Source organism: Bombina bombina, chromosome 5 (assembly GCF_027579735.1).
Source record: "Bombina bombina isolate aBomBom1 chromosome 5, aBomBom1.pri, whole genome shotgun sequence".
Taxonomy (NCBI): Eukaryota; Metazoa; Chordata; class Amphibia; order Anura; family Bombinatoridae; genus Bombina; species Bombina bombina.
The window spans coordinates 619,646,975-619,661,840 of NC_069503.1; positions in this window are offsets into that span (position 1 = coordinate 619,646,975).

Below are 14,866 nucleotides of genomic sequence, written 5' to 3' on the forward strand. Positions count from 1 at the left end.
TCTGGTTCAGAGGATTCTGTCTCAGAGGTTGATGCTGATAAATCTTCATATTTATTTAAAATAGAATTTATTCGTTCTTTACTTAAAGAAGTACTAATTGCTTTAGAAATTGAGGATTCTGGTCCTCTTGATACTAAATCTAAACGTTTAGATAAGGTCTTTAAATCTCCTGTGGTTATTCCAGAAGTTTTTCCTGTTCCTGGTGCTATTTCTGAAGTAATTTCCAGAGAATGGAATAATTTGGGTAATTCATTTACTCCTTCTAAACGTTTTAAGCAATTATATCCTGTGCCGTCTGACAGATTAGAATTTTGGGACAAAATCCCTAAAGTTGATGGGGCTATTTCTACCCTTGCTAAACATACTACTATTTCTACGTCAGATGGTACTTCCTTTAAGGATCCTTTAGATAGGAAAATTGAATCCTTTCTAAGAAAAGCTTATCTGTGTTCAGGTAATCTTCTTAGACCTGCTATATCATTGGCTGATGTTGCTGCAGCTTCAACTTTTTGGTTGGAAACTTTAGCGCAACAAGTAACAGATCATGATTCTCATAATATTATTATTCTTCTTCAACATGCTAATAATTTTATCTGTGATGCCATTTTTGATATTATCAGAGTTGATGTCAGGTTTATGTCTCTAGCTATTTTAGCTAGAAGAGCTTTATGGCTTAAAACTTGGAATGCTGATATGTCTTCTAAATCGACTCTACTTTCCATTTCTTTCCAGGGTAACAAATTATTTGGTTCTCAGTTGGATTCTATTATCTCAACTGTTACTGGTGGGAAAGGAACTTTTTTACCACAGGAGAAAAAATCTAAGGGTAAAAACAGTGCTAATAATCGTTTTCGTTCCTTTCTTTTCAACAAAGAACAAAAGCCTGATCCTTCATCCTCAGGAGCAGTTTCAGTTTGGAAACCATCTCCAGTCTGGAATAAATCCAAGCCTTCTAGAAAAGCAAAGCCAGCTTCTAAGTCCACATGAAGGTGCGGCCCTCATTCCAGCTCAGCTGGTAGGGGGCAGGTTACGTTTTTTCAAAGAAATTTTGATCAATTCTGTTCACAATCTTTGGATTCAGAACATTGTTTCAGAAGGGTACAGAATTGGTTTCAAGATAAGACCTCCTGCAAAGAGATTTTTTCTTTCCCGTGTCCCAGTAAATCCAGTGAAAGCTCAAGCATTTCTGAAATGTGTTTCAGATCTAGAGTTGGCTGGAGTAATTATGCCAGTTCCAGTTCTGGAACAGGGGCTGGGGTTTTATTCGAATCTCTTCATTGTACCAAAGAAGGAGAATTCCTTCAGACCAGTTCTGGATCTAAAAATATTGAATCGTTATGTAAGGATACCAACGTTCAAAATGGTAACTGTAAGGACTATCTTGCCTTTTGTTCAACAAGGGCATTATATGTCCACAATAGATTTACAGGATGCATATCTGCATATTCCGATTCATCCAGATCATTATCAGTTCCTGAGATTCTCTTTTCTGGACAAGCATTACCAGTTTGTGGCTCTGCCGTTTGGCCTAGCTACAGCTCCAAGAATTTTTACAAAGGTTCTCGGTGCCCTTCTGTCTGTAATCAGAGAACAGGGTATTGTGGTATTTCCTTATTTGGACGATATCTTGGTACTTGCTCAGTCTTTACATTTAGCAGAATCTCATACGAATCGACTTGTGTTGTTTCTTCAAGATCATGGTTGGAGGATCAATTCACTAAAAAGTTCATTGATTCCTCAGACAAGGGTAACCTTTCTGGGTTTCCAGATAGATTCAGTGTCCATGACTCTGTCTTTGACAGACAAGAGACGTCTAAAATTGATTTCAGCTTGTCGAAACCTTCAGTCACAATCATTCCCTTCGGTAGCCTTATGCATGGAAATTCTAGGTCTTATGACTGCTGCATCGGACGCGATCCCCTTTGCTCGTTTTCACATGCGACCTCTTCAGCTCTGTATGCTGAATCAATGGTGCAGGGATTACACAAAGATATCTCAATTAATATCTTTAAAACCGATTGTACGACACTCTCTAACGTGGTGGACAGATCACCATCGTTTAATTCAGGGGGCTTCTTTTGTTATTCCGACCTGGACTGTAATTTCAACAGATGCAAGTCTTACAGGTTGGGGAGCTATGTGGGGATCTCTGACGGCACAAGGAGTTTGGGAATCTCAGGAGGTGAGATTACCGATCAATATTTTGGAACTCCGTGCAATTTTCAGAGCTCTTCAGTCTTGGCCTCTTCTGAAGAGAGAATCGTTCATTTGTTTTCAGACAGACAATGTCACAACTGTGGCATACATCAATCATCAAGGAGGGACTCACAGTCCTCTGTCTATGAAAGAAGTATCTCGAATTCTGGTTTGGGCGGAATCCAGCTCCTGTCTAATCTCTGCGGTTCATATCCCAGGTATAGACAATTAGGAAGCGGATTATCTCAGTCGCCAAACGTTGCATCCGGGTGAATGGTCTCTTCACCCAGAGGTATTTCTTCAGATTGTTCAAATGTGGGAGCTTCCAGAAATAGATCTGATGGCGTCTCATCTAAACAAGAAACTTCCCAGGTATCAGTCCAGATCCCGGGATCCTCAGGCGGAAGCAGTGGATGCATTATCATTATTATTCCTTGGAAGTATCATCCTGCCTATATCTTTCCGCCTCTAGTTCTTCTTCCAAGAGTAATCTCCAAGATTCTGAAGGAATGCTCGTTTGTTCTGCTGGTAGCTCCGGCATGGCCTCACAGGTTTTGGTATGCGGATCTTGTCCGGATGGCCTCTTGCCATCCGTGGACTCTTCCGCTAAGACCAGACCTTCTGTCGCAAGGTCCTTTTTTCCATCAGGATCTCAAATCCTTAAATTTAAAAAGGTATGGAGATTGAACGCTTGATTCTTGGTCAAAGAGGTTTCTCTGACTCTGTGATTAATACTATGTTACAGGCTCGTAAATCTGTATCTAGAGAGATATATTATAGAGTCTGGAAGACTTATATTTCTTGGTGTCTTTCTCATCATTTTTCTTGGCATTCTTTTAGAATTCCGAGAATTTTACAGTTTCTTCAGGATGGTTTAGATAAAGGTTTATCCGCAAGTTCTTTGAAAGGACAAATCTCTGCTCTTTCTGTTCTTTTTCACAGAAAGATTGCTAATCTTCCTGATATTCATTGTTTTGTACAAGCTTTGGTTCGTATAAAACCTGTCATTAGGGGTGCCCCCTGTCCCCCCTACTGTTCGTGCTGGCAATCGAACCGCTAGGCGCAGCCATCAGGAAGTGCCCCGAAATACAGGGACTCCAGCTCCATGATACCATTCAGAAACTAGCTCTATTCGCGGATGAACTTACGGTCTTCCTCACGGAACTTTTAGAGTCTCTCCCACCGCTGTTCCGCCTACTGTAGAAATTTGGCGAACTTTCATATTACAAAATAAATGTTAGTAAAACTGAGGTGTATTCCCTCAACCTCCCTATCGAAGAGGAACGCAATATTCAGCTCCTTTATCCTTTCAATTGGTCCAGGAAGGGCATTAAACATCTAGGAATATTTATATCTCATTCCAAACGGATCATTATAAGAGAAAACTATGAGAAATTACTGAGAGAAATCACACTCGAATTGAATACCAATAGGTATTGCGAGATCTCATGGTTTGGCAGAATAGCGGCTCTCAAAATGATGGTCTTGCCCAGACTCACGTACGCGTTCCGATGTATTCCCATCCCAATTCCGGTATCTTTGATCCGGAAGTTCCAGACTCTCTTTAATGCCTACACTTGGCGCGACAAGAGACCACGAGTCGCAGCCCACATACTGCAAGCTCCTATAGAGAGAGGAGGTGCGGGCCTCCCTAACGTGAGGAAATACCATGAGGCAGCAATGGTCACCCACGCCTCGGCGTGGGGTAACGACCTCCCAGAGACCAGATGGAAGGAGCTAGAACGGGCATCCCTGCCGGCACTGGTGGAATTGGAGGACCTTCTGTGGCTCCCTCCACATTGGCGGACAAAAATTTGCATTCCTAACAACATAGTTAAGGGGTGCCAGGAGACCTGGCTGAAATTGAGACATAACAGACTCATAGCCCCACACCCCTCACCCACACATTCTATCAGAGGCCTCCTTATGGGTTTGCCTGATATCTCTGCCAGCTCATGGTCTGCCACGGAAGTGGTCTCTCTGACAGACTTCTATGATAATAAGAAGCTAAAAACCCATGCGGCCATGTTAGCCCTACCCTCTGTAACCCCGAGGTTCCATTTCACACTCCTACGCCTTCGAGCGTTAATGCGTTCTTGGGGCTTCCTAGAAGATGCGTTGAGAGACCCTACCCCATGGGAATTACGCTGGAAGGCCAATCTTCAACTTCACAAACCTCTCTCGGCACATTATCAGTGCCTACTGGGAGACCCTGTCCCTTCCAAAACTATCCACATGGAGGCCTGGGAGATAGATCTACAACTTAACTACTCACTGGAGGTCAGGGAGGAAGCAATCTGTATCACTAAAAAAGCCACTCATTGTGTCACTCTATATGAGCTTTATTTTAAGATAATTACGAGATGGCACTTAGTACCTACTAAACTGCAGAAACTCTACCCCGATCACTCTCCCATGTGCTGGCGAGAGTGTGGAGAGAGGGGCACCCCGACACACATATGGTGGTCATGCCCAAAATTATCAGGTCTCTGGAAAAAGGTGGAAACCCTATGCAAGGACCTTGAGCTAGTGGAAACAGTTAGCCCAGCCTTGGCGATTTTACATTTAGGAGTGGACCTACTCCCTAGAGCTAAACGAAACCTACTAATATACATCCTCATCTCCACCAAACTACTTGTAGCCAGAAACTGGAAGAAAAGCCAACCCCCCAGGTGGCAAGGAGTAGTAGACTGTATGAATTACATTAGAAGTATGGAAAATTATGTATACAGAAAACGCAAGACACTGACTGACTTCTGCCTTATCTGGGAACCATGGGACAATCTTATGTCCCATAAGGTACATAACTAGACTATCTGACATCTGACACTTCCACCATACCCCTTCAGCCATCCCCCCACATTCTGCTATACGAGGAAGCCAGACACGGGACATTCAAGGGGACTAGTGACGGCATTACTATAGCCTCTCTTAACCCCCACAAGATAAGTGGTGCAATGACCTAAACCCCCATTCATGTAAATCCTTAACTGTGTCTGCAATATTCCCCTACTACATAGTCCTAACAATCCTATAAGCTAATTCAAAAGCCGTCCCAATCGTACATTCACTGAAAAGAGCCACTAGGCTCCATATTGTTTAGTTAGATCCTAATTGACGGCCTCTGTAAAAACGAGGTACGTATACCAATTGAGGCGGTAATACGCCTTACGTTATGTAGTTTATGTACTGTGTTATACTGTTGTTCACTTTGTTATAATGCATAAGCTGTATGCCATGTGATTTACCTCAATAAAAACTATTTATAAAAAAAAAAAAACCTGTCATTAATTAAATTTCTCCTCCTTGGAGTTAGAATTTGGTTCTGGGGGCTCTTCAAGCTCCTCCTTTTGAACCCATGCATTCATTGGACATTAAATTACTTTCTTGGAAAGTTTTGTTCCTTTTGGCGATCTCTTCTGCCAGAAGAGTCTCTGAATTATCTGCTCTTTCTTGTGAGTCTCCTTTTCTGATTTTTCATCAGGATAAGGCGGTGTTGCGAACTTCTTTTGAATTTTTACCTAAGGTTGTGAATTCCAACAACATTAGTAGAGAAATTGTGGTTCCCTCATTATGTCCTAATCCTAAGAATTCTAAGGAGAAATCGTTGCATTCTTTGGATGTTGTTAGAGCTTTGAAATATTATGTTGAAGCTACTAAGTCTTTCCGAAAGTCTTCTAGTCTATTTGTTATCTTTTCCGGTTCTAGAAAAGGCCAGAAAGCTTCTGCCATTTCTTTGGCATCTTGGTTGAAATCTTTAATTCATCATGCCTATGTCGAGTCGGGTAAAACTCCACCTCAAAGGATTACAGCTCATTCTACTAGGTCAGTTTCTACTTCCTGGGCGTTTAGGAATGAAGCTTCGGTTGATCAGATTTGCAAAGCAGCAACTTGGTCCTCTTTGCATACTTTTACTAAATTCTACCATTTTGATGTATTTTCTTCTTCTGAAGCAGTTTTTGGTAGAAAAGTACTTCAGGCAGCGGTTTCAGTTTGAATCTTCTGTTTATGTTTTTCATTAAACTTTATTTTGGGTGTGGATTATTTTCAGCAGGAATTGGCTGTCTTTATTTTATCCCTCCCTCTCTAGTGACTCTTGCGTGGAAAGATCCACATCTTGGGTAGTCATTATCCCATACGTCACTAGCTCATGGACTCTTGCTAATTACATGAAAGAAAACATAATTTATGTAAGAACTTACCTGATAAATTCATTTCTTTCATATTAGCAAGAGTCCATGAGGCCCGCCCTTTTTTGTGGTGGTTATGATTTTTTTGTATAAAGCACAATTATTCCAATTCCTTATTTTATATGCTTTCTCACTTTTTTCTTATCACCCCACTTCTTGGCTATTCGTTAAACTGATTTGTGGGTGTGGTGAGGGGTGTATTTGTAGGCATTTTGAGGTTTGGGAAACTTTGCCCCTCCTGGTATGAATGTATATCCCATACGTCACTAGCTCATGGACTCTTGCTAATATGAAAGAAATGAATTTATCAGGTAAGTTCTTACATAAATTATGTTTTTATATGAACAATAGAGAAGATATATAACTCCTTTGGTAGAACAATTAATAAAAGAGTTGATTTTGTATGTTATCCCAGTATTAGTGCTAAACGTCTTTGTTTTCTGCATAAATTGACAGCAAACACAATGACTACAAGGAGAGCTACCAACCATTTTCTGAGCATTAAGTTCTAATCAATTACATGTAGGAACTTTGTTAAACTCGCTCTTGACAAGAAGGTCTTTAAGGCTGCTAGGTCTCCTTGCAGTCATTAGTGGGTAGTCTCCCACATACTGATGTAATGTAGAGTCATTAGTGAGTAAGTGCCAATTGTTGTTTAGAATATTTTTTACCTTACTCCAATGGGCATTATATTTAGTGATGAATCTAATCTTAGTATCCTCAATGTTTTCACTTTTATTTTTACTTTGGTACAGGAGGTCTTTTCTTTGATACTGAGATGCTCTATAGAGCGCTCTTTTCACGCATCTTTTTGAATAACCTCTCTCGTAGAAACGAGTCGCCATTTCTTTTGCCTGTTTTTTTAAAGTTTGATCGACAGAACAAATTCTGCGTAAACGCAGAAATTGCCCATAAGGAATACCCCTTTTTAAATTTTCGGGATGGTGACTTGATCCTAAAAGCAGGCTATTAGTTGCAGTGGATTTTCTAAATACTTCTGTTTCATTTTTCCCTTCTTTTTTACTGATTTTTAAATCCAAAAAATTGATTGAACTATATTCATAATTACATGTCAAAAAAATGTTTAGATTATTACAGTTTAAAAGGGAAATAAATTTGAGCAAATCCTCCTCTGTACCATCCCATAACAGGAGGATATCATCCTCATATCTTATCCACAGGGCTACATGTGCCCCAATTATGTCCGCATATTCACCAAAAAAAAATCTGATTTTCCCATCCACCTAGATGTAAACAAGCATAAGTTGGGGCACATGTAGCCCCCATTGCTGTTCCTTGTTTTTGTTTATAGCATTTGCCGTCAAAAATGAAAATATTATTCTCCAAAACAAATTTAAGTAATTGAATTACAAATTCAGTGTGTCTTATATAACCCAATCCTCTTGTATTTAGAAAATGTTCACATGTTGTGAGTCCAATAGAGTGAGGGATGGAAGAATACAGGGATTCAACATACAAAGAGACCAAAATGGTTTCTTCAGTGACTTTGATCCCGTCAAGTTTTTTAATCACATCTGTTGAGTCTTGCACAAAAATGCGTAAGTCATTCACAAATGGCTGCAAAAATCTGCCAATATAGTTACTAATTCCTTCAGTGGGACCCCCTATCCCAGAGATTATGGGACACCCTGGTGGATTCTTAATGGATTTGTGTAACTTTGGTATCCAGTAGAAAACTGGTATTTTAGGTTTGTGGTTGTATAGGAAACTAAATTCTTGACTTGTAATTAAATTATTTCTGCGTGCATCATTCAATATGAAGAGCAACTCATTGTGAGATTAATGAAATTCTTCAAATGAAGATTTAGCATATTGGGTTATATCAAGTAGTTGCCACATCGCCTCTTTAATGTAATAGTCTTGGTTCAGAATAACAACATTTCCCCCTTTATCGGCCGGTTTTATGACCAATTCTTGATGATTAATTAGTTCTTTAAGGGCTCTGCACTCAGATTTAGTGAGATTATCATTCACAATCCCTGTGGCTTGAATTTGCGCCAGATCCGGAGAAACACTTTGTACAAAAACCGAGATGTTAGTGATGGAGGAAAAAGAGGGCATGTAGGTGGATTTTTTCTTTAAATCCGTTTTTTGAAGGATATCAGTAATGTCATTACTCTGCTCAAAAAGTAAAGTTTCTAAGCAGTCTAAGGTATCCCTCTCTTTTCTACAAGCCAGATCAATTTGGATTTTTGGTGTCATAATCTTTTTCAAAGCAAGTTTCCTCGCAAAGAGATGCAGGTCTTTTGTAACTTCAAATAGGTCTAGGCTATTAGAGGGGCAGAAACGTAATCCTTTTTCTAATACCTTCACATGTTTACAATTTAGTGGAAATAAAGAAAGATTAACTATACAGTACTCATTTTTTGAGGGGGGAGGTGGGGACCCAGAAGTGAATCATCATATATTGACCTTTATGTCGTCTGTTCTCCCTCCCTCTCCCTTCTCTCCTTTCTTGGGATTGCCCTCCTGTGCCTCCTCCTCCCACCTTGTCTGGTCCTACCCCTAAACGGTGCATACGTTGGTTATTTGTACCACTGTTTTTGTTTTCACCATCAGAGTCCATGTCCAAATTGTCTGTACCTGAATCATAATAATTTCTTGTGTTGATTCTATTTCTATATATATATATAGATTTTATTTCTCCTATAGTCTTCCTGATCTCTTATCAATTTTCTCCTCTTACGTGATTTTAAATCCCCTTGTAATTTTTCTATTAATTTCTGTGTCTCTTTATTAAGTTTCTCAAAAGAAGAGTAATTTTCAAATTTATGCAGACATTCATATATGTCATCCACATCTTTCCTACATTTTTCCAATTTTTTCCAAACCTCCTCTATTATTAAGGCAATCAAGTCAAGTGAGCATTTTGTTAATATTTCGTTCCATTTAGTTATGAACTTATTATCTGCATCAATACCTCGCAAGTTAATACCAGGGTCTATCCATATTCTCAGACCTCTTGGGATCACCTCCATCTTTAAATAATTAGTGAGGCTTTGGTGCTCCCATTTGATTTTAATCTGTTTAGTTAGTTTTTTCATATAAATTTTAAATGCAGAAACAACATCATGTATAACATCATCCTCCCCCTCTATTTGCACATCTCCCGTCAGCGTAAAAGCTTCATTAATATCTGTAGACCAATGTTCTTATGATAGTTTAAATGCCATATTAAGTGGGATTTCATAAACTAGACAAAATTATCTCTTAAGTTAAATACATTTTATTTTAACAATCATTGAAGAAAATGTTTTACTTAATAGTTTAAAAAGAAAAAGAGGTGCAAACTCAGAAACTCCAAGGTAGAACTAACTCTTATTCAGAGCTAATGATATAGTAAACAAGAAAAACAGGGGGGGAGAGTTGCACACTCAATAGTATGATATATGTAGTACAGGTGCTACCTAGAAAAAGTACATATGAAACAACATAAGAAAGAAAGTAGAAACTCCAAAATAAGGAGATTCCAAAAGTCTAGGCAAATCCAGCACAACTGTATAAGTAAAGAACACACAAGAGATTCAATATGTCAAAAAAAGCACACTTTAATGAATAAAATAATCACACACATCACATTCATACAAGGGATCCCAAAAATGTACGTATTAATCACACTGATTGTGATTATAATTGTAACTTAGGTTAGGTTTTATTTTACAGGTATATTTGTATTTATTTTAATTAGGAAGTTATTAAATAGTTATTAAAGTTATTAAATAGTTATTAAATAGTTAATAACTATTTAATAACTACTGTACCTAGTTAAAATATATACAAAGTTGCCTGTAAAATAAAAATAAACCCTAAGCTAGCTACAATGTAACTATTAGTTATATTGTAGCTAGCTTAGGGTTTATTTGATAGGTAAGTATTTAGTTTTAAATAGGAATAATTTATTTAATGCTAGGAATATTTATAGTGGTGGCTACATTGGGGGCGGCATTAGTGGTTAATAAATGTAGGTAGGTGGCGGCGGTGTAGGGGGGGCAGATTAGGGGTTAATAAGTATAATGTAGGTGGCGGTGGTGTAGGGGGCGGCAGATTAGGGGTTAATAAGTATAATGTAGGTGGCGGCGGTGTAGGGGCAGCAGATTAGGGGTTAATAAGTATAATGTAGGTGGTGGCGGTGTAGGGGGGGCATATTAGGGGTGTTTAGACTCGGGGTACATGTTAGGGTGTTAGGTGTAAACGTTCCCATAGGAATCAATGGGATATCGGGCAGCAGCGAACATGAGCTTTCGCTGCTTTCAGACTCCCATTGATTCCTAAGGCATGAAAACCAGGTACGCTGGGCCGGAATAGTGGCGAGCGTACCTGGTAGAAAATTGATAACTAGCAAAACTAGTCAGATTGTGCAGAATTTGCATTCGGGACATCTGTAATGACGTAAGCATTGATCTGTGTCGGACTGAGTCCGGCGGATCGTATGTTACGTCACAAAATTCTACTTTTGCCGGTCTGTAGGGTTTGATAACTAAGGGGAATCAGGCTTGCCACAAATACGCTGCGGAATTCCAGCGTATTTGCGGTTGACGGCTTGATAAATAGATGCCTTTGTATCTGCCCAGTATACTATTAATTACAAATCTGTTTATATTACGTTTTTGTATCCTAATAATGGTGCTTTTGTTGGTATATATATATATATATATATATATATATATATATATATATAATATACATATATATATATAATATACATTAGAATACTCTGTATGTGCCCAATACATTATTATTCATACATCAGTATATATTAGGTTTTGTACCCCTTTACATAACAGGCTAGGGAGGACATAGAGGGGCCTATCTATCAAGCTCCGTATGGAGCTTGTCGCCCTGTGTTTCTGGTGAGCCTGCAGGCTCGCCAGAAACAGCAGTTATGAAGCAGCGGTCTAAAGACTGCAGCTCCATAACCCTGTCCGCCTGCTCTGAGAAGCGGACAGACATCACCACAAATCAACATAATCGAATACAATCGGGTTGATTGACAACCCCCTGCTGGTGGCCGATTGGCCGCAAATCTGCAGGCGGCATTGCACCAGCAGCTCACAAGAGCTGCTGGTGCAATGCTGAATTACGGAGAGTGTATTGCTCTCCGCATTCAGCGAGGTCTGTCGGACCTGATCCGCACTGTCGGATCAGGTCCGACAGACCGTTGTTAAATAGGCCTCAGAGTCTTGATACTGTAATTTGAAACGACTATTATTGCATCATAAACTCTCCCTTTGTTCTTATCCAATCAGGGTTTATCCAGCTGCTTTTAAAGGTATACAGGTATATTGTCTAAAGAATATAGGTACACAAAAACAGTTCTTTGAAATAGATATACAGGTATATTGTCTAAAGAATATAGGTACACAAAAACAGTTCTTTGAAATAGATGTCTCCTTACCAGAGTTTACCTCAATCGTATGAGGTAATGTATGAGAATCTAGTAAATCTCTGTTCCCTCCTCGGTGGTGTGTTTTCAACAGGGATGGGTTGTGATGTTAGAGATATCCGTTGTTCCGTGCGGTCTTGTGTATGGTAATGGTCTGTTTTGAAACTTCCAGGACTTAAGGTGTTACTGCCTTGGTGTCTTTCCCAGAGTATGGCACTTCTTGTCGTGTCCTCAAGACCCCAAATCCTCAGAGCAGTAAGGCAAAGGAAAAAAAGGATACATAGCGTAATATTGTCTACACATAAATTTATTAAAAGATACAACGATAAGAAATGCACTCACATGTGATGACCTCAATCCGTTATGAGGTTATAAAATAGTATATACAAATATTTATACACCCTGGGTGGGTGTGAGAAGATAAGTAAATTTGCTGGTAACACAGGGAGTAACTGGTTTTCCCCAATAGAAATGCAGGTGAAACAGGTAATGGCTGGTTTCCCCCAGTATAGAAGAACCTTATCCACAGGTGTATAAGTCTGGGTGCCGGTATCAGAAAAGTCTATGCAAACAGTTCTTGTGGCACAGTGAAACAGGTATATATATATAACAAAATGAGTAAAACAAGAATTATTATATTTCACTTGTATTGGAGCACATTATCTTTAGGAAAACCAATTGAGTGCTGGTAACGTTCCTTGATTTACTATATTTATATTCAAAGCACATAAAAAACATTAAAAATGAATAAAATTGATATTGTATGTTTCAAGGTATTTGGCTGGAAACAACTTAAAAGTGTGTGTGTGTGTATAAGTGTATACGTCTGTATTTATGTTGTGTATATATGTATGTTTATGCGCACATACATATTTACACGTATAAACACATGAATTTACACATATATGTGAAAAATAAAATAAAAATATCACAGTGATATTTTTATTTTATTTTTCATTTAACCATTTACTTACGTCCTTGCACCAGATGGAAGTACACATTTTTATCATCTGAGCTCAGCAGTGATTACATTCAGTTAAGCTGGTATATCTTTACATACACATATATATATATATATTCCCCCAACCTCTCCTCCTTTAAACGCACCCTAAAGACCTTCTTGTTCAGGGAAGCCTATCACCAAATCAGTAACAAATGAATTCCACTTGCCTAATAGTTGCCCTCATCTTTCACACTAACATCATTCCCACCTTTGCAGTCCCCACCTCCTGTTTCTCACCCTCCTACTCATTTAGATTGTAAGTTCCAACGGGAACAGGGCTCCCAATTCCCCCTGTATTTGTTTGTTAAATTTTGTCTGGTGTCTCATATTGTACTGTCCTTTTATCTTTGTTACCTGTGAACAGCGCTGCGGAATCTGTTGGCGCTTTATAAATAAAGGATAATAATAATAATAATAATAATACACACTTTTACATATTTAGACACACACACATATATATATATATAATCAATTAGTAGGTGCACTCCATAAGACTAAATATAACTGACGTGGTGCTGGATATAAATAAATGTCATGTCCAGTTTAACCCCAGGTAGAGAGTAAAACAGATGCTGCACTCACCGGTCTTAGTAGAAAAATCCTTTAATTTACGGTTCAAAAGTTCATCCAAAAAACACAAATACCCCCAAACGTTTCGGTACCCTCCTGGTACCTTTCTCAATATAAAACACCCATTGAGAAAGGTACCAGGAGGGTACCGAAACGTTTGGGGGTATTTGTGTTTTTTTGGATGTACTTTTGAACCGTGAATTAAAGGATTTTTCTACTAAGACCGGTGAGTGCAGCATCTGTTTTACTCTCTACCTGGGGTTAAACTGGACATAATTATATATATATATATATCCAAAGGTACCAGCACTCGCTATTCAAAGTTCACAATGCCGGGGCGCACTCAGCATATCCATATGTAGAAGTTAAAGAATAGAGGCACTCGCCGTAAGCAGAAAAAGCGTGTTTTAATCAAACATTAGAGTGAGCGTTTCGGGCTATGATGCTCGTCCTCAGACTCCTGAAAAATAATGCAGTGTGTTAGGTGCTTACCCGTCAGTGGCTAAATAGCCTACGAGCTGTCCTGGACGCCACCGGCCCCATCTCTGCCACACCGGAGAACCCGGAAGTGACGCACAAGCGTCATACGTCATCACGTGAACGTCAGTAGCGCCCTGGACCGCCCCTGAGTGGCAAGAAGAAATGCTATTACAAGGGATACAAAAATAGTGCATACATACGATACAATATAACAATAATATCAGAGTGTATAGGGAATAAATATGATAAGTGCACTAAACCTATTACTATATATATATATTAAAAAGACTACAGGGGGTTATAATATCGACAAAACTAGATATCCATAAGTATAAATGTGTATGGGATGGGCTTAAGAAAGAAGCTATCTTATTGATGAAAAATATGAAAATATGTGTAAGTATACATGTAGGAAACACTATATGATCCCAGTATATGATTAGATAATAGGGTCCATGAGGAAATGCTTATATCAAGGGAGGATTTACGCTTGGGGGGCCTGATTATAACATTACTTATGTAGAGTTGATTAAGGTGACTATAATAAGTCTCTATATCTCATAGCTAAATAATTAAAATGAAATACATTAATAGCCATGCAATGTAATTATAGAACAAATGAGTCATAAATAGCTACGCCAGTCCAAGTGGGTATTTAAACCATGTGGAGAAAGGGTACCCAATTCATAAGTCCACCTGGCTTCAAGTTGTAACAATCTGCGTCCCCTATCGCCTCCTCTAGGGGAGGGTGGTACATGATCAATTAAGGTATATTTCAGGTCTTTAACTCTGTGCCCTGCTTGCGCAAAATGTCGGCGCCACTGGCTGCTCCGATGTTCCCTTGTCTATGGCTGTGCGTATGGATGACCTATGATTAGCCATTCTCGTGCGTAGGTTGTCTTCCGTCTTTCCTACATAAAATATTCCACAGACACAATGTAGAAGATAAACTACATATGTGGTGGTACATGTCATTCGGTGTCCGTGGAAATATTTTTTACACCGCATGACATGTACCACCTC